The sequence below is a fragment of the Melospiza melodia genome, chromosome 4, assembly GCF_035770615.1.
Source record: "Melospiza melodia melodia isolate bMelMel2 chromosome 4, bMelMel2.pri, whole genome shotgun sequence".
Taxonomy (NCBI): domain Eukaryota; kingdom Metazoa; phylum Chordata; class Aves; order Passeriformes; family Passerellidae; genus Melospiza; species Melospiza melodia.
The window spans coordinates 52,160,249-52,181,414 of NC_086197.1; the positions used below are offsets into that span (position 1 = coordinate 52,160,249).

At 41.7% G+C, this 21,166-nt stretch overlaps 1 protein-coding gene across 4 annotated transcripts in view; it reads right to left on the bottom strand.

Annotated features, from left to right (window-relative positions):
* LARGE1 (LARGE xylosyl- and glucuronyltransferase 1) overlaps positions 1-12,724 on the bottom strand; it is a 284,069-nt gene extending 271,345 nt beyond the window's left edge. The window contains exons 1-2 of one of the 4 annotated variants that reach the window (XM_063154401.1): positions 12,031-12,724; positions 10,033-10,119 (exon numbers count right to left, since the gene is read on the bottom strand). The gene's annotated coding sequence lies outside the window, so the exon portion shown is untranslated. The remainder of the gene's footprint in view (positions 1-10,032; positions 10,120-12,030) is intronic. The other 3 variants (XM_063154400.1, XM_063154404.1, XM_063154402.1) reach the window with 3 other exon arrangements.
* Positions 12,725-21,166: the final 8,442 nt, after the last annotated feature.

A 21,166-nucleotide genomic window follows, 5' to 3' on the forward strand; every position in this document is an offset into this window, starting at 1 on the left:
AGCAAAATGGATGGATGGCTGCTATGTTAATTTTGTAAACCATGGTTTCATTTCCATCATAGTCATGCATTGAAACACATTCTGCACTACTAGAACAAAGATGTACTATTTTACTGAATATTGAGAGATTCTGGCAGACCTGACTTAATTTCAATTCGAATACTTCTTCCACTGAAATTCCTGTTGCTTTTCTCAAATTAAACCTGCAACACCTTTTTTTATTCTACACCACCATGAAAAAAGCTTTCACAATCTTATTAAGAACTGTTTTTTAACTCTGCAGTTCCCATTACTGCCTTTCCAAAGGCACACCTGCCCAGCAGAGTCAGGATGATAGATACAAAGACGTCATTTGTTAAAGTTTGCTCAGTGCACGCTCTGAATTCCATTCTCTTTTTATAGGGCACTGTGTAGCTCTTTAGCCTCTAATAGGAAAGACTTATGCAAAAAGATTCACCACAAAGCATCATCTGCTACATTCATATTAATTTGGGGTGTCACACACTACTAATGTAGATCACTGTTGGGATCTCTTCAGAGAACTCCATGCAATCCCAAAGCATCATTGCATGCATGCCAGTATTCCCCCACAGAAAACACTGGGAGCTGACGGACAGCCAGTTAATCCCAAACACCAGGACTCAGACAGGTCCTCATCTGCATTGGTTAGTACCTCACTCCCTCCATCAGCAGCACTGATTTGAGGGAGACAGACCATAGAAAAAGTAAGGCAAGATTGGCCAAGTTTTTCACTTCAGTATTTAACATCCAGCTCATTAAGGGTACAGCCTGAAGCCCTGTGAACCTGGCAGAAACATTCCCACTCAGGTGTTGAGGAGGGCTTTGAACAATTCAGAGCTCGAACTTGATATTGATAAAGGAACAGAAGCTAGCTAAGAGCAAGAGGCACAGGTTTCACATCCTCCCACTGTTCAGCCCAGTTCAGCAGGCTTGATTACTAGTGGGAATTTGCACTGGGTTATCTCAGCCAACTCAGATGAAAGGTCCAGTCAGCAGAAAAAGCATGGAAATCGGCTCCAGGTTAGCATTTGACAGGACTATCTAACTGAAAACATCCTAGGGTATCATGTAGCAATCTCCTTGGGTAGAAGCAATGAGGATTTGAAAATGGATCTGAGAAAATTAGAACAATTAGAGCCATTTCTCACTAGAAAGATGGAAATTAATATTACAAACAGATCCTGAAAATGCTTCTGTCTTAATATTTTTATCTCTGACCGGCTGCAAAATCAGCGCTCAATCCACTAAAACTCCATCAGAAATACCACTTTGTTCTGATTAATCAAAGACACCAAGTCCTAAAAAATATCTCAGTACCTGACTCAAAACAGACCAAATGGAACAAGTTTGTAGTGATCAGTACAATTGTATCACAAACTCAGAGATGCATGGTAAAGAATAGACACAAAAAATACAAGGAAACTTACATTTCTTTCTATCTGTGATGAATGACTCAGTTCCTGCCATGTTAGATGCATTTCATCTTCATAAATTACCATCACATGGCAGGTGCAGTGGGATCTGTCTCAATCCTGTTAAAGGTTTTTTGTTTAGATAATACAAAAATGGTACTAAATACCACTCTAGTATTTTATTTTAGCACTTTCAAACTGAATATAAAAATATACTTAAAATACCGTATCAGTGTAAAAAAAATGCAGTCTAACAGAGAAAGTCAGTTGCGTCCTAGAACTAAAGTGATTTTTTTCAGAATCATCCCATGTTGCTGCTTTCAGTAGATCTCAATACAGGAATACAAACTGTGTTTTTTCCAAAGGCATTTTAACAAACTGAGATTAAAAGTACAGTCCAAGAAATTTGAAAAGGGGAAAAGTACAAACTACCAGTTTTCAAACACTTCAGCATGCTCCGCTGTATTTTCTAAGCACTTTTGGGCAGGAATGCTTCCTTGTGTTAGGAATTTCTGTCACTCCAGTTATGTTGGTTGATGGTGTGAAGAGTGACTGCTGATTGATGTCACTTGGCTAGCAGAAGCTGCCACACTAGTCACAGTTATACTGGCAAAAACAGTGCTTTCAGTTGAATTGCTTCCCTCCATTGTGGAATTTATTTTTTGCATGAATAAACATCAATATTGTAAACACAAGGAATTCAAGATTTATATGCAGTTTCATGGTTACAATTTTGCTGGGATGAATGGAGACACATTGCAATAGCTTGCATGAGTAGAGTGCTGCAAAGGAGGGATACAAGCTCATGGGGAAGGGCGTGTCAGAAGGACCTGGAGGTGGAGACACCTCTCATGAGAGAGGCATCAGAATGCATGGAACTTAGTCTGGGCATGGATGATGAACTAAGTGAGAGCTTAGAGGCACGGATTAGAGAGCAGACCAGTATGGGTGACACTGTAGTGAGAGAGCATCTGCTACAGGGCACCTGGCCAGGAAATCAAGTGGATAAGGCCCTCTACAGACAGGGAGCAGCAACCTCAAATTCACAGGCCCTGTCCTCATGGAGGAGGACTTCAACCACTCTGGTATCTGCAGGAAGGACAACACTAGATGCTTATCCAGGGATAAGCAAGCATCTAGAGCATTCCTGGAGAGCACTGATAGATTCCTGACCTAAGTGATGATAGAGAAGCCAACAACAAGACACTCTGTGCTGGACCTCTTACTTACTAAAAAGGAAGGGCTCCTCAGAGACATGAAGGTCACAGGCAGCCTTAAGCTGAAGTGACCCTGGTGGCATTCACAACACCAATAGGAGGGAGAAGGGCAAAAAACCAAGATCACAGTCCTGGCATTCAGGATAGCAGACTTTGGTCTCTCTGGAGACCTGCTTGAAAATAGCCCACGGAACAGGGCCCTGGAAGGAAAGCCGGATCAGAGAAAGCTGCTTCATACCCAAGGATCCAAACTCAAGAAACATTCATCCCGAAGAGCAGAGAGTCACACAAAAATGGCAGGAGGCCTATAGAGATGAAAAAGGAGATCCTGGCAAAACTCAAACACAAAAAGAAAGCATACAAAATGAGGAAGCAGGAAGAGGCAGACTGAAAGGAGTACAGAGACACCGTCTAAGCATGCAGAAATGCAGTCAGGAAAGCCCACCTGGAGCTAAAACTAGTGAGGCATGTCAAGAATAAGTATCTGAATGGAGAGTAGAGCCAGATCTTCTCAGTGATCCTGTTCAGTGACAGCAAAAGAAGCAACACGCACAAACTGAAACACAGGAGTCCCTCTGAACATAAGGAAACACTTTTTTGCCCAGAGAGATTGTGGAGTCTCGATCCTTGAAAATACTCAAGAGTATCTGGATTTCATCCTAGGCAACTGGCTCTAGGTGGCCCTGCTTGAGCAAGTGTGATGGGCCAGATGGTCTCCAGCAGCCCCTTCCAACCTCAACCATTACCTGATTCTTTCAAAGCACTGCTGTTACAGAAAACTTCCAGGCACAAACCAGTGTCTGGCTACTGGTTTAGACCAGCCTTCCTGATCACACAGTATTCTTCAGGTACACTCAGTGTACTTGTGCTTCACCCAGCATGCAATGAGCCCTCTCTCAACCAGAGCCCCTAGGCATTTTAATAAAATTAATTAACAACTGCTTTGTGTATTGCATTCACAATTTGAATGTAATAGATCTTTTCTCAGACCATATTATTTTCATATACAGCAACTTAAAGTATGAAGCTAAGGACAAAAGGAAAATAAAAAATCTTAACAGAAACAAAACTTGGGCCTTTCTTAATATATTAGTGTTCAAAGGCAGGACAGATGAAACTGAGGAACAAAACTCAAAACACATTGAATAAAATATGTTGTAAAATTAATTATTTTAAAAAATCTTGATACTAACCTCAGATCCAGAAATCTTTACTACTGATGCATAATACAGCATTTTTATAACTGAGAACAGAAAGGGAAGAAACCGTGAAATATTTGAAGAGCTTTAGGATGTTTAAAAAATTGTTCTCTATCAAATTTTATCACCTTCAGACACCTGTCAAACATGGATTTACCTCAATGCTGTTTCTCTCATTCTCCCCACCCTTGCCCCCTTAACAAACATGCCCAGCAACATGGCACTAGCTTTCTGTTCAGACAAATGCTGAGTCTGCCCCTGCTCATCATGGGTCAAAGAGGATATAAAATGATGCAATCAATAAAGCTGCCATATTTTTAGTCCAGTTAACATATGTCAATAATCCAGGGGAAATTCTGGCTTCCTTACTGTTCATTTATGGCAGCTTTTCTTCTAAATGGGAGTGGCCTTTTCCAGTTACACTCTCTAGGTTGTTAGCACCACCTGACCATAAACAAACTTCGTATATTTAAAGAACAATAACCTACAACTTTTAAATACCAAGACATATATTAATTTACACCTTTAAGCATTTTTCTATTTCCTTCTTTTCCATCTTCGAGATGTAAAACACACTCCTTTCTTCCCCTGGTCACAGCACTGCCTCTGTATCAACAAAAAAGTATTTGTAAATTCCACTTTGATGCATTTATTTTGTCTGTTTTCCATTTGTCAATTAACTTTCACTTGTTTAAGATGAACATAAATCCTGAATATTTACACAACACAATTATTATATGCCAAGTATCATTAGGGATTTGGTTTCATCATCTAAGGCACAACTATATTAAGCAGTAATTCTTGCCAAAGACGACAACTATTCACATAGTCCACATATTTAAGGCACAGGACAGCGACTCTTTCAGGAAACCAGGGTTCTGCTCTTTGTTTTTTTGATTAACCACTTAGACAACTTTGCTCAAATCACTTCACCCACAGTGCATCAGTTTGTTGTCAGAGAATGGGTTTATCTTTCTATGCTGTCATTTTCCTCACTCTAAGCAGCTCTGTAAAGCATTCAGAAGCCTACTGATTTATTTCCACAACACCTCTAAGACTAGGAAATTGGCAAAGTTATTCTGCATATGAAAAATACTGTCATCAGTTCCCATTCCTTACATAGTAGTGGCACAATATTACTATTTTTGCTCATCTTAATAAAGAATAAATGTTAGGAACATATTTCTTCTCAACCCATTCACCAACTGTGCACAGTTAATTCACATTGCAACAGTAATATAAATCAAGATCTAAGCTTACTAAACAGCACCTCAGATGCTTTTAGTATATAAAATGCAGTGGGATGCAGTGGGATATATCTCAGGTGCCAGGCTGAGAGTAGTGGAAACTGGCAGTGTGACTAAGTTCAGATTTTAAGTCCAACTTCCCCAGCACAGCACACAAAAGCAAGGGGCAAGACTCCGGATAGCAACAGTAGAAATGTAATTCCCAAAACTGGTAACCATATTGCAAGACATTACAATGCAGGGTTCTACACTCTCAAACCAGCTGGAAAGCATCCTAATTTTGGCTGTGCAGGAATCATTCCCAAAGCAAAGCCTTCAGGTGGAAAGGAAGTGTTCCAGCAATGAAGGATTACATGGCTAACCTGAACAGTGTAAGACTGAATGAATTTGCTAGAAGCTACTATTTTAATCTAGCAGCCTTTAAGCTGCAGTAGCATTATAGTGGGAACAAGGGAAAAGGCGGGCAGACTGTAACATTTGGAAGGAAAGGTGGGAATTTAAGCTACTGTGACTATACTCCCTTCTTCACATCTGAGGTCTGAGAGCAACTATGGAACAATGAGAATTTATTCCCATACACATTTCTTCTTTCTCAAAGTTCCTGCTCATCACCAAATGGTTTGGCTTAGCCACTAGCACATCCCATAGTCCAATTCACTCACTATCAGCACTGATTTTTTCCCCTTCTTTCTTCATTTGTAGCACCTCCATCTTGACAACACAAATCTCAAGGAGGAAGACATCACCAACTAAAAGCTTCTACCATTTCTTAAAACTGATTATTTTTGCTTTGTGGAAGTTAAGGCAAACATGCAGCTCTTCTAGTTCTAAAAATGGTTCACAACATCATCACCTACTGATTTCTACTACTTGGAATAGTTCCTCAGAAGAGGAACAGATTTCTTATAATGCAGCTGATATTAAAGAGTTCTGGAATATCAAGATCAAGAATGTAAGTTATAACTTTCCAATAAAAGCAACAAAAATATGTCCACCTTTACAGGGACCTCACCTACTTCAATGCTCCAATTCTCTACTTTGATAAAAAAGCATCTAATTGTACAGTATGCTCAATATGGAAGAATCCAAAAATACAGACAATTGCACCCTTTCAAAGCAGTAGGAACCATCTTTATCTCATTTCAGAATTCCCAAGCATGCCAGCCAATATTTTATCTTTGAAAATTTGTCTTACATGAATGACAACCTACAGGTTTAAATCTGAGTCACATTCTAGAACCAGTCTTAGGACTGAAAAACGATGAGACTACAGAAATACAGAATTTTGCTACTGCTTGAAGAGCCTCAAGGTGAATGTCAGTTCATTTTATATAAAAATACCAGGAAGCCTCATGCATCCCTTCTGCTAACAAAACAATGAAAAGTAATATTATTAAGAACAATATCATACATTTGGGTATTTAATAATGCTAAAATTATAGGGTTTCATTTCTTATTTCTATCCAATGGCATACACCTTCCTAGAACCTTTGACATGAAAAATATTGAATTAAGCAGATTCATACAGTGAAGTCCAGTAATTTTTAAACACAAAATCCCATTTGCAGTACTGATTAGAAGCAGCATTAACTGAAGACAGAAGGGAAAACAATCACCAAGAGAATTTAGTACTGAGGGGTTCAGGGGCACAGCAGGGAAATCAGAAAGAGGAAGACAATGAAACCTCACCAGAAGAAGATGGATTGAGAAATCTAAGTATCAACTGAAAACATCACCTCACTTGACTAGTTCTCAATTCTTCTTGCTCACCCCACTCCACCATTCAGTGACACTTGACATTCCACAATGAGAAATACTCAGTTCTTCAAGCTAACAACTTAAATTCATTCCCAAATCCATCTATAAATTGTAAGCAGTTTCATATTTCAGTTAATAAATAAAACTCTACAACTCCTTCTCTTCATTTCTCTCCCCTTTCTCTTGTGTCCTGCTAAAACAAAATCCTTCATTCTTCTTTGTATTTAAATGAAGATTCCTCAGTAACAATTTCTAGTTTTCTCCCAGTCTTAAGTCTTAGCTGCCAAGTGCCTATCAGTAGATAAAATCTAAAAGCTTATGGTAGAATTGAAATGCTGATACTCTGTATGTTAGTATTTAATTCTGGGATAAACTGTAGAGGAGCTATTGAGAGATGCATGTCAGCAACTTAACTTCCCTGGAAGTTTTAAGCAGCAGAACATTTCTTGTGAAGGAAGCAGAGGGTCGCTTAAATTTATTTTTTTTTCCTTACACATGTTTTTTTAACACATGTAACTCTCAGCACAGCTGAGTGAAAGCAGGTTAACACTGACATGGGTGGTGTCCTTATTTAAGAAAGCTCTGGTTCTGGTGTTACCACTGCTAGTGGCAGTTTGGTCAAACAACAGCAGATGAGAAATTGCTATGATTTTCACAGATTTCTGGGAAAACAGAAAATCAAGCCACTCTTCCTTGATCTGACCCTTGACAAGCTGCCTCTCAGCCAGCACATATAGTCTTGGTCATCATGTGCAACTATTCCCTGAGGATTAAAAATTGGTATAGACATGGAGTAACAGAAATGACTCATCAATAGACAAAAATGCATGGGAGAAGAGTAGAGTGGTGATGGCACTGCTCTTCTAGCATTCACTAGTCAAGCAACCAGAGCCACGAGGACAGGGAACTCCAACCTTAAAAAAGAATCTATTTCTTTTTATTATTCTCAGGCATACTTATCTTACGTGGGGATTAGGAATGAAGGCTGCACTCTGCCTGCACCTGCTGAGATTTCCAACTTCTTCCACCACTAGGGTTACATTATCAGATCTGACTTTTTGCTACAGTACAGGCTGGACGTTGCTGGGGCTCTTTTTGATAATTTTAAGTGTAGCTTCTACCCAGTTGACCCGGTGTTGTGGAAATAGTAGCGAAAGCTGAGAAAGAAGGTGATGTGGATACTACTATAAACATTATCAGACCTGGTCAGATCTGCAAATTAGAATGAGTAATGGAACTATTTTGCACAGTTTGCTTCTAATTCTGACACAGATGGCACTTAAACAAGGATTCCAGACTTGGCAGATTTCTTCAAAGTCAGTGCCAAGGCCAGGATAATCCTTTCTAGCAATTTTCTCCTTGATTTCTGAGCTACCAACTTCCAAATAAAATAGAATTTCTTATCTGCTGCTCCCTTTCTACAGCCATGCACTGAGCAAGCTCTGACAAATACAAGACCTTCAAATACTGAACCAAGCAACACCAAAAGAGTAATGAATCCCTACAAGGCACAACCCCCATTTCTTAACCTTTATCTTCAGGTGGGTCTATCACAAGGAAGACAAAAATTAGTGATTCAATGAAAAGGAAATTAAAAAAAAGTAAAAATATCTTCCTTGAGGTAGTTCTGACTCTCCACCTCTTAAATTATGCCAAGTGTGGCATAATGAACAATGACTGTTTTTAAGGCCAGCATTAATCAACAATGGTTGTTTTCTAAAGTTAGCATTCACTACCAAAAGGAAGATGAGCCAAACCCAGACAACAGAGCAAAAACAGTGCAAGGGACACGTGTGTACATTTGCCTGCAATGGACATTGTGTACATTTCCTTGCAATGGACATGAGCAATGGACATTGTGTACATTTCCTCACACAAAACTACTTTTGAGAAAGTTCTTTAGTCACAGCATTAGGCAAATAACCAACAGAGCCAACTCTGAAGAGAATGGAAACACACTCATGAAGAATAACCAACTGCAAATTTGCACTGACCATTATATTCTCTTCTGAGATGAATCTTAACGTTATCAGCACAGACACATTACAGGAGAAGAAGATACACCAGAAATCTCATATCCTTAAAACAGACATTTTGTTGATTTATTCTAATAAAGACGATGAAAAGTCTTCAAAGCTGACAAGAGCTCATTAACATAGGCTTTCATACAAGACAGGGAAAAAGGATAGACACACATTTTTTAAAAAATTAATTGCTGTTCAGGGTCTAGATAAACACTTCCATCAATATCAATATGAGTTTGCATATAGGGACAGTTTAGCATACAGTGCAAAGACTCTGTAGCCAGATTATGAATTTTACCAATTATAAGCCTTTATAAACATCAGGCAAAAAAAAAAAGCTTGTTTTTTGTTGTTTTGTGTCTGTGTTTGTTTTTTAAGATTGCTCTTATAAGGCCACATAAAAGCTTTAAAGTAATCAGACAAAGGATAAAAGAGGAGACTATCCCAGTAAGGGTCTATTAACAACTGATTGTTTATCCCAGGTAAAAACAAAAGCCACACATCTGAGCAGAAAGTAGTCTCACGAGTTCAAAATCATTGTTTTTAAGAACACTTCAGTTCAGTGAGTTAAGTGCACTTGGGAGACACCTAATTTTACAGTTTTCTAAAATAATTAATTCAGAAGCAATACTACTTTTACTAATATTAAAGTCCTACGCACTGAAATTTCAGATCAAGCCTCTGACAGATCTTAATGTTTCCAACAGGCATGCAGTCATTCATTCCAGCTCTGCACTTTGGCTTTCTGAGGACTGTACTCCAGAATTTCTGCAGATTGAGTAGCTGGCACAGAGAACTCAAGATATAACTAATACTATTTTCAGTGCTCCTTTATAGAAAACCAGTGCATGTCTCTTCCGACCTGAGAAAACTTACAATCTTCTCACGTCATCCAAACAACAAAGAAAATAAAGTTGTCATGTATATTTCAGACATTTAAAAAAAAATATCTTGCTCCATACTGCCAGTCAAATACCTCCAAGCTATGCTTCACCTACCAGCAACTGAGAAGAGGGTATATACTTCAAACACAAAAGATGCCACACACAACATAACCCAAAAATCATAAGAATTAAATATCAACAGGATGGAAAATACGCACCAGCTACTACTGCAGGCAATTAAAAGACAAAAAAAAATCAAAACCAACCTACCAATCCAATTATCCATCAGAGACTCTGCAGCTACTGCGGCTCTTACATGACTTGCAGCCTTTCTGATCAAGGGCCGTCACAGGACATCTAAGTGATAAGAATTTCACATTTCAAAGTCAGAATACCTACCAGCAATTGCCAGTTTTCAAGAAGCACAGGGATACCTCTTCCACTTTTTTCCATTTTAAAATACTGAAACACAGTGAAGACATTCAATGTAAGGTTTTTTGTTCACTTGTCCTATTCCAGTAACTAAACTAACCTCTGATTGTCAATCTCCTTTGCAGCAGGGAGCAAAACGACTTTGTTAGAAGACCCCTGCCCTTAACTCATCACCTAAGTTTCTATATATGATTTCTCCTCTAAGCTTACAGTATTACGATGAAGCTCCACAAGGGCAGAAAAAAGAACATTTCATAGGTATCATCACAACAGTCTATGCATTTTCACCACTGAATGAGGAGAAGAAGCCCATCCAAACCAGTCCCCCTAGCGACTCAGTGGGAGTCTGAAGAGATGTGGCATATCACTACTCTCTCTTTTCGTGTGTGAGACCAGCTTTCTATTTTTGCTTTGGGGTTTTTCCCTGGTAGAAGACATAACTCCTTACAGAAACTAGGCAACATTTTAACCCATTCATCAAATTTCCCTCTACTTCTACTTCTGAACAACTTTAAAATATTTTGTACACAAAAAATTAAATCTGTATCCAGCAGATAGCATTAAATAAAATATGCTGACCTGTTGGCAATTGCCAGGTCTGATTTTAACACAGCACTTTTTTTAGCCTGTTGCTTTCTAGTCTTTCCAGCCTTTCCAGCACTGATACTGTCTAAAAAAAAAGCTAAGAATATTTAAAAGACATGTGATTTATTGCCATTTCCAACCTGGCATCCATACATTCCAGAATACATGCATGACAATCAATGCTGTAAAAATGTTTCCTGTCGTACTTTTAAGAGTGCTATGTGAAATACATACAGAAAAAGGTAAGACCTTCTAACAACTGTTCAAATGCCTCCACTGGCTAATTTTCATTTAAAAATGCATGTAGGGAAAAAGTAGTCTTTATATACTGTGTACCAGTAGCCCTGTTCTAAGCTGAACAAAGCAGGAGACACCGTACTCAGGTGAAAACACAAAAATCGCTTGTCTGATGTTCAACAAAGAAGAAAAACCACTTGCTTGCTAAAACTGGGTACAGGAGAAAAACTAGGAATCTCTCCAAAAAGTGTTACATAAGGCATTGTCAAACTTCACGTCACCTCCACAGGGCCGCAAGTTGCTATTTTCCCCCATCCCCCGGTGCGCAGGGATTAATGATCTAAATGACACACTTCTCGGATAGGAGGTAATAGCAGAAGCCTTCCCAAAGGAGCGCTTCCCGGGCTGGAGGTTTGCAGGGGAGGCTGGCGGGTGATGGGGAAATCACCCTGCTCGGCTCAGCGTCCCAGCCCAACTCCGGCTCTGCCCCCGGCTCCCGTTCGGGCGGGCAGAGCGCTCACGCCCCGCGGCTCGACTCCCTCCGTCCCAGGCGCGGCCGCCAGCCCCGGCTCTCCCGGCCGCGGAGCAGCGGCACTCGGCGGGGCCGGAGCCCCGGCTCTCCCGGCCGCGGAGCAGCGGCACTCGGCGGGGCCGGAGCCCCGGCTCTCCCGGCCGCGGAGCAGCGGCACTCGGCGGGGCCGGAGCCGGAGCGCAGCCCGGCCGGAGCAGAGGGCGTGCGGCGCCGGGCCAGCGAGCGGAGCGGAGAACCCTCCCTCGCCCGGGGGGACGTGCCCCTTTGTGCCGGGGAGCGACACGCGCGCCTCCGCCTGAGCATCTCTTCAATTCCGGATCTGACGGGGATTAAAATCCAGCACATAAAGCTGCCAGCCCTGCCCTCCGGACTCGGGTGCCCCCTCCCCGGGCTGCTGGAAGGGAGACACTCACCGATTGTTTCTTGCCCTCCCCCGCCTCTCGCCTCCAAAAGCAGCAGAGACTCGACAAGAAGGTGCTTACCTTCCCCGGGTGGCTCCCGGGCCGGGCGCTCAGCGCCAGCCGCTCCGCGCAAACAAGCGCTCCTTCCCCCTCCTGCGCTCCAGGCGGGCAGCTCCGGCTCCGTCCCCGCAGCCCGGCGCTCCGGAGGTGTCTGCCAGCGGCTCCCAGCTGGGGCGGCAGCGGCAGCTTCACTCTCCGCGGGACGAGGAGCCGCTAACGGTGGGAGGAGGAGGAGGGCGGTGGCGAGGTCCCGACTCTTCCCGGGATGCGCCGCCGAGGTGGCCGCCTCCTCCGCCGCCCAGCTCAGCTCTCTCCGGGGCCTGCCGCCCCGCTCTGTCCCGAGGTGCAGCCCGGCCGCGTCCGTCCGTCCGTCCCGCTCGCCTTCCCCCGCCCTCTCTCCGGCGGCGAACCGCGCGGCGCACAGGCCCCGCCGGCGGCCAGGAGGACCCGGGGGCAACGGGGGATTCCGGCCCAGCCTCCTGCCCGCTCCCCGGGGCCTGGTGCACACTGTCCGCGGGGAGAGGAGGCCCTGCCCCGGCCTGGCGATCAGCTCCGGGAAGGTCACCGGCACGGCGGAGCCGAGCACGGAGAGGCTCCCTCCGGAACCGCCGCGGTCGCTGCTATTGCTGCCGGCCCGGAGTCAGCGACCGCTGGGTGCCGCGCTCCGACCGGGTTCGCTCCGTGCCCGTGCCTGGAGACCGCCCCCGAGTCTGAGTGCCAGGCTGCCCCCTTCCCCTTCCTTCCTTCCTCGCCTCCCGCCCCTTCCCCGCTGTCAGCCTTCCCCCGCCGGCTCCCTCCGGCGCCCGGTGCCAGGCTGCCCCCTGCGGGTGCCGGGGCCGCGGCTGCCCGCCCGGCGGGCCGAGGCGGAGCCGGGAGCGGCCGCCGCTGCCGCTCGGCGGGTGCCGGGAGCCGCACGCCCGCCGCCGCGCTGCCCCGGGCTGGCTCAGCGGCGGCCGCAGCGCCCGTGTGTCTGTGTCATGTCTGTGCCTGGGCGGGCGGAGGCGCGGGCCGAGGCGGGGCCAGCCCGCTCTCACGCCGCCCAGCGACAGGCGCCGAGCGCCCAACCAGCGGCGGCCGCCGCCGCGCAGCACCCGCCCGCGCAGCGGGGCTCCCCGGGCCGCTACACCTGGGCAGCGCCGAGGGGGCCCCGCCGGCGTGACAGCCAGTCCGGGCCGCGCCGCCGTCACAGCCAGCCCGGGCCGCGGGGGCAGCGCCGGTGCCGAGCGCCGCCCGGCGCGGGTAAGTGCGGGGAGGGCGCGGAGCGGCCCGGCCCGGCCCCTGCCTCGGGCGCCGGCGGCGGTGGAAGACCCAACTCCGAGCGCCGGTACCGCGTCAGGAATGAATAAATATGACGGCTTCTGGCTTACATGTGTGCTTGTAAGGAGCGTGTCCCTGCGATGTGTCCTTTCGTGCTGGCAGCTGCTGAGTCGAGTGATAAGCGCACCTTTTGTTATTTCTTTTTTTCCCCCCGTGAACATAGAGCAACCATCAACGCGGTTTTTTTTTAATTCATAATTGTACTTCATTAGCAGTGTCAAATGGATTTTTGCAATACATCAGCATTCTCAGAGTACTGTATGATAAGCTGTGTGTATGGGTGTATAGTGTGCCTGAAATTCCAGTAGGAATATGCAAGGAGAACAGTGTGCATACAATGCATAAGAAAGGCATCGATCCATTCTTAGAATGGAAGATGAAGCAAAGTATACATGTGCTTTGAGTAGCAATGTAAATAATCAAAATATGAGTAATTGAGTTAGTAATCAGGATTTGACTGCTTTCTTCTAGAAAGATAAGGGAATAGTTTAGTGTTCTCTAAAAGATACAGTGAATGCTAATTTCTCTCATTACATCAGCTGCTTGAATGCTGTAACTCATGCAGAAGTTTCTTTATTGGGCAAAAATTATGTTTTGCAGTATACTGTACCAAAGTATTGTGAACTCTGGAACAGGTTATTCATAGCAAGATAGTATTTGGTAGACTTGATTAAGGTATTGGTTCATCAAGCTTATTGTTCTACCACCAGCAGCATCCTTTTCCTGATGCTTTAGTCAAGCATGATATCAGATGAACTGAAGTAAATCGTGATGTTGGATATGCCACTGATAACACAAAAGTGTTTAGTTTACTAACTGAAAATTTCGACATACTGTGATAACTAGGAGAACATTTTGCAGGGGGGAAAAACCCAACTCTGCTTATCTGTAAAAATAATTTAGTTATTTTAGGAAGGATTTTCTAGAATAGCTGTGGTTGCATACAGATTGGCGTCTATGTGCTTACTTTCATGAGCAAATCAAAGCCAGAAATGAGCTGTACTGAACTGACTTATTTTCTCCTTTCTCCTATATGAAGCTAAAGGATTAGCCTTAAAGTAATAATGTTCTCTTGCACTGTGGAAGGATTGCAACTGCTTTGGTGACAGTGACAATGAATGAATTTCTGGGGATGTAGGGAGGACGAAGCAGGGCTGTGTGTACAGCTTCATTATTAAGAAAGCCAGGCTGTCCCCTCTCTGTTACTATAATTTTCAGCAGTTTCATAGTTTCCAGCCTCATGCTATTGCTAACCTGCCAGAGTCGGATCCTACATAATATTGAACAATTTCTGGAGGTTCTTAAGTTCTTATCTTCTGTTTAGAACAGGGAACTCTCAGAACCCACAAGAATTCTTAGGGTTTAAGAGCAGCATGGATTATTAGGATTATCTAATATGCTACCATACGTGACAAATGATAGAACTTCATACTGGGACAAAATGTCTTACTTCCAATTGCTCTCTATCTGTCAGGTTGGTGACCTACCCACAAAAGGACAACAGTTGTCCAAACCCAGAGCAATGTTTGTCAGAGGCTCCAGCTGAGAATGCTTACCACGAGGTTACAAAACCTGACAGGGACAGGAAGAATGACTACCTATGAAGATAGACTTTTTCAGAAACTGTGTTTACAAGCAAGTAATCTTTTTCATAGTCACAATAAAATTGCTCTATCAGTCTTTGTCCTTGAAAATCCTGAAGTTGCAATTGCTTTGGACATTGAGTAAACAAGCAGTGCAGAAGGATATTTATGCCAAGGACAGGTAGAAGAAATTAGATGCAAATATTTGCACTTCAGATGTCATTCAGCCAGGAGGAAGGTTTCTCTAGAAACTACACAGGTTCTGGAGTGAGATGTCTATTTGCATGTTAAAGAAACAAACAAAAAAAGCAAAACCTATAGTAATGTCAAGCATATAACTTTTTTTTTTAAATTATTGTTTCATTAGGTAAAAATCTCAAACCTTCAATAGTCCTATTATTTAAAAATGTTATAAACCAGATGTTTATTTTTAAATAGAAATGTGTCAATTTTGTAATATTGTTAAAGGATTGATTTATAGTGATGTAAAATTATAATGTGAGTATTTGGTCTCATTTTTTCTTTACTATAACAAAAGATAAGTCACAACAGTTCAGAAGATCAAACAGATTATAATGTTACTACACCAGAACATCAGTAAATAAAATAATTATAATGTCTGATCATAAGACCCTGCACACTTACAGATTATCTGGTTTTTGATTAAAAGAATAAAATTACTTTGCATTTTAGCATTTCTTGTGAAAGGGAGGTGTTAGGCCCACAAGTATTCAAACTTATAAAAGTGCATGAAGTTCATCTCCCATTTAACACCAATGAAGTCCTTTTTACATTCTTACAGTTGCTTCATTGTTCTAGCTGAATTCAACCACTATGAGGTCTTTTGAGAAAAAAAAGACAGTGCTTTGTTCAGAAGGCGACTGAAAAGTGCATTATTACTTTAAATAGTGCAGTTTGTGCCAGTTGAAATGGAAGCTAAAATATTCCTGAAAACCGGGAGCTTATTTTGTCCCCATTCCTACACACACACTCTTGTGGCTGGTCAACATTTTGAATACCTAGTGAGGTAGATGCTGCTCTGTCACACTCAGGATATGGGATATGCACGGACAAAGCCGAGTTCTCCATTGCCTTCTTTTATGTGGAGTTGATGAAATAGCTACTTTTCATAAAATCAACCATTCAGGGTGTTGTCACAGCGAACAGAAAGTCAAATCTGATTTAGCTGGCTAGTTGGATTGTGCTAACTGATCCACAGAAGGTTGTGACTCTTTGTTTGTGGATTGCTTTTCTTCTAAATGCTAAATTGTGCATCTTGCTGATAGTATCAGAGCATGGAGAGCAAGACCAAAAGTCTGAAGCAAGTCCTAACCCTTGAGATGCTCGTTACCATCTGCTGCTGCAATGAGTACAGCACTACTGCAGAACAGGCTGCCTGGCATGTCTTGTGGTAGGAAAAGGCATTTAGACAAGAAATAAGTGAAATTTAATCTACTTGGGAAAAATAAATTCCCAGTTCTCGAGTATGAAGTAGAAGCTCTGTTAAATATGCTGTCCACAATGGGCAGTAAATTAAAATTTAATGGAGATTTTCCTGTTACAGAAAAAATTAAAAAAAAAAAAAAATAAAAACACCAAAACAACAAAAGCCAAGAAAGAGCAAAGAGCAAGATTCAGATTTCCTGGATTTATAGGAACTGGAGAAAAATAAACACTGATAAACTGAATGCCTTTAAATAGCCAGAAAACACCATAAAAACCTAAAACTCTAAGAATGCAAAGGAAATTTACTTATTAATTCAGAAATTACTTCTCTTATACCAAAATAGCATTTAGACAATAGTTTAGAATAGTTAACTGTTTAGAAACAGTTAACCCAGATTGTTCTGTTTCTCTCATTACATCAGGTGCCGCTACATCAGAAGATGTCATTTTCATGTTGGTTTCTCCCAGATTTCAATTGTACTTCTAGTTGTAAATCGGTAAACACCCATAACTAGAGGCTTACCTAGCGTTATGCCTTATAAGAAAAATATTGTGAAGGAAATATATTGCTTTATATTTCTGACAGAACTCTCTGTATACTTTTCTTTCATTGTTGCCATTTACTACTTTCCATTTGTTGTGATTCAGTCATTTAGAGAAGAGTTGGGGGGTTTTGTTCTTTTAGTTGTTCATTTGGTTGGTCTTCTTTAAGGATTAGTGATTTTAAACCAATAAAAACTAATGAAGATATGCAGAATAAATATGATGCAGCTTTAATTTTATGAAGATAATCTGATTTCAGGTTGATAGTACTTCTATAAATTTTGATCTACCATGATGAAGACTATCTTGTGTTTCTACTTACAGAAATAATTGTTACTGTTTTGATTATATGTTTTACATAACTTAGAAAAAACTTAATTTCATGCACTATTTATTTTTTCATATTTTTTTATGCCAAGGAATCTTAACCCCTATGCTATTTGCAGCAACATTCTGGATAATTTGCAGTACCTTAATTGTGCTGTGCTAACACGTGTCATTGCCTTTACAGAGTCCTCTGGGAAAGAAAAGTATCACTGGACAAACTTTAAAATAATTTCAAATTTCACTGGCTAGGAAGGGGACAGTGACCCCGGCACTCCTAAGCCTAAATCAAGGTATGTCAAGGTCTGTGGAGCAGCTGCATTGATTTCACTGCCATTTAAGCTGAAATATCCTTGATGTCCTAATCTGTGTTCTGGGAAAACATATATACACACGCACTTTTATGAGGTTTTTTTTAATAATTGTTTCTATTTGACTGCTTCACCTCACTGCCAAGCAAACCGTGGATCTAGTGTCTCTTTCTTGTTACTGTGTTTCCTTTGTTACACTTGGCCATTTATTACCCTGCGCTGTGAATGCTGAGACTAAGAAAAGCCTTAACTGAATTGTAGACATGTATAATTAATATCTGCCAGCCTTTCTAGAAATATTAAAGCACAGTGTGTATTATTCCTCCAGTCTTAGCCTTATACATTTAGATTTTAATTCTGAGGACACCTTTCACTGGTGAAAAAGAGGATACTCTATCTGATCCCAAGAAGACCTTTTTTTCCATTAGCAATACCTGTTTTATACATGGAAGTTTTAATTGTTTCCAGAACAGCTTCATTAACTTCTGAAAGTGTTACCAATACAGGCCTCCCCAGAGCCAAGGTTCTAATTAGAAAGAAAACTGGCCTTAGATTAGTTTGAAGAGTGGTGTCTTTTTTTTTTTTTTAAAGAGAACCGGAAAGCTCATTCCATCATTGACAGCGTGTTTCTTCCAGAATGTAGGAATAACTGCCAGTTGTATGAACTCAGAAAATACCTGTGAGAAATGAATGATTCCCACAATAAAGCAACCTCTTCAGACAACCAAAAATAGTAAGCCTAATAATGATTATGTAAATAATGTTGAGATGTGCATTCAAGGTCTGTGCAGTTCAAGCAATGTCCTTTATGACCAACAGTCTATGTCAGCTCCAGGGTCCCTGCCTCAGTGGGTTGGGCATGTTTGGAGGTTGCCTTATGAGTGCTTGGGTTGCTTCCTCAGGTACCCAGACTGTCAGTAGTAATCTGGCCTTTGTCACATTTACACTGATTTTATATTAAACATGCTTTAAGTCTGACCAAAAAAAAAAAAATCTATACAGGACTAAAGAGTGAGTGTAAATAGAAAATGTAAACTAAATTAAAATAGATGGATGAATAATAAAAACACGGATCCTAGACTTGTTAAAATAATTTGAAGGTTTGTGTTGATGGTCAGGCCTTTAAAATCTGTATGAAAAATGTACCTGGATTGAAAATAGGTACTAAGGGAAAAGAAATTACCCCCAACTTTTTTTATAAGGATCACTGCCTGATGTATCAAATGGGAAAGTTTCTGGCCAAGAATAAAAGACAGTAACCATCAGTTAAACCCTGGAACTTCCATATTTTTTCCCATGAAGGTTGTGTTTTAAATATTTTCTAGGAGGATTTCTCTAGAAAGCAGAAGTGCATTATAGCTGCTACTTTCCAGTGAAGAGAGAGTAAAATAAACCCCAGATCCTGAGTAATGACTCAGGCTTATTTGCTTTTTGGCTGTTGCAACAATAGGAATGCCCAGTTTGAAAGTGTTCTGGCAGTTTAACAAAATTTGTAGAAGAAAGTCCACTTTCATGTCCTTGTCAGACAAAAGCACACTGAAAATGTGTGTACATGGTTCTGAATATAAACAGGGAGCATAGTCTGAGCAGCTAACACAGACTTATTTAAGTGGTCACAACTGGTTGTGTATCTTAGAAATGTACTGTGAATAAACTAAAATGTTCTTTTTCTGGGGATGAGGTGTGACTGTGAGCTTCATCCTGCTCTCTGTGCAGGATTGTCAGTGCTGAAGAAAGTTTCTGTGTTCTTGCTGACATTTCAGAAGTTGTGAGCTACGATCTGTACTTGCTACATTGGCAAAAGAATAGGACAGGTCACGCCATCTCAGCAGTGAAACTGTCAGTAACAAGGATAATCCTCAGTCTCAACAGCAGTTACAGGGAAGTTGATGCTAAGGTCAGGCAACAAGGCAAGACCAATACTAGTGCCAATGAACCTGTCAACATTAAACACCTCTTTTTCAGAGTGGTACTTCAACGCTTCAATAGTCTGTGCTTCAGACTGTGTCTTGACATGGTAGGGGGTTTTCCTTTCATTTGGGTGAAGCTAAAGCTGTCAGACCTACTAGAGGCCAAGCAAACAAGGCCAGAAACAGGACAGACCTTTAGAGTCTGAAGGTGACATTGAAGGAATCCAACATCAGACACAAAAAATGCCCCAGAAATTTAAGGTATTTTACACTCTGTGCATGTACTTGTCTTTCAGAGCTTGGCAGCCACAGGGGTGCTAGCATTGCTGCTTCCTCTGAAATTGCAGTCTCTATCAGATTGTGTACTGAGGAAAGGCGTAAGCTTATATTTACACCATGGATGGTGTCAGAATTCACAGTTCCTGCACCACCTAAAAGAAATGACCAGACCAAGCAAATTTTCCAGTGAAATCAACACATGTTTAAGTCCATGAAGGGAAGAATTTCATCTAGAGAGAAAATAACTTTGAACAACACTTTTCCAACCAACATACAAGAGCTCAGTGCTGGAAAACAAAAAAACTATCCTGTCACTGTGCCCTTTGCCCATTTTGAAAATATTTCCAAGTGTGATACTTTATTGTTCGTATGTCAGCTTGACATTGCAACAGTTCCAGTGAGAGGTTATAACTTGAGAGATTTCTCCCGTACCAGACTTGATGCCAATGGCTTTTGGAAACTTTTGCCCACCTTCTTCCACTCAGCATAACTAGGTGCAAAATAGATGCAGCCAAGACAAGTGATCATCAGCAGGAGAAACTGTATTTCCTTGCCTTCTCCCACATCTAGGTGAAAAAGCAGCCACTCCTTGGCAATGGGCTTTATGCCAAGTGCAGCAGTAGCTTTGTTAGGGCAATCACTCAGCTTCATTATTACCTCATTTTTATCAATTAGCTGATTGAAAGGAAGGATTAGTGCAAGTTCTCTTTCTGCACTGTAATCTGTGATAAGTTTGAGAGGTGTTGGAATATTTACTACTGGGTGATTGGCAGCTGGAGCCTCAGAACTAGTGATGGTTTATAAATCCTTTCCGAATTCTGCTAGGGAACAATGATACCAGTCTGGGAACATTAAAGGAAAAAAATAATATTTAACCGAGCCTTTAGAAATCTGTATGTGCTTAGTAGAAAGTTGATAAAAGGGAACAGCTGCATCATTAAAGAATCTATACCCATAAAGTAAGCTCAGACCTCTGCTTCTTTCTTGACTAACTCAGCACCTAAGAAAGCTCACTCTCCTTAGAACCATTACCAGGCTTTACATCTGCTGATCCCTGACAGCAAATGATTTAAAAAAAAATTCTCTTCACCACTGCAAGAGAAAAACTGAGTTTTTTCTAAACTGGATATCTCTCTCTAGTCAAGCCCGGGTAGGGATGGATGCTGGAATTAACAATGGTGAGTTTATTTCTTCAATAGGAGGGAGAAAGAGAACAAAAGATATTTGATGGGGTGGTGGGATACAAAATGAAAAGCAGGATTGTCTGGGTGAAGAAATCACATGTTGCTAAGATAGAAATGGATATCTTAAGAGTTCTGTGAAGTTGGCACCTGATCCTTTTGCACATCAAATAAAGTAAGGGCCTGGTGGAAATCACTCTGTCATGATGTAATTAAGAATAATGTTATAATCTGAAAAAAAAATCTGTTTGCTTGTGAGAACT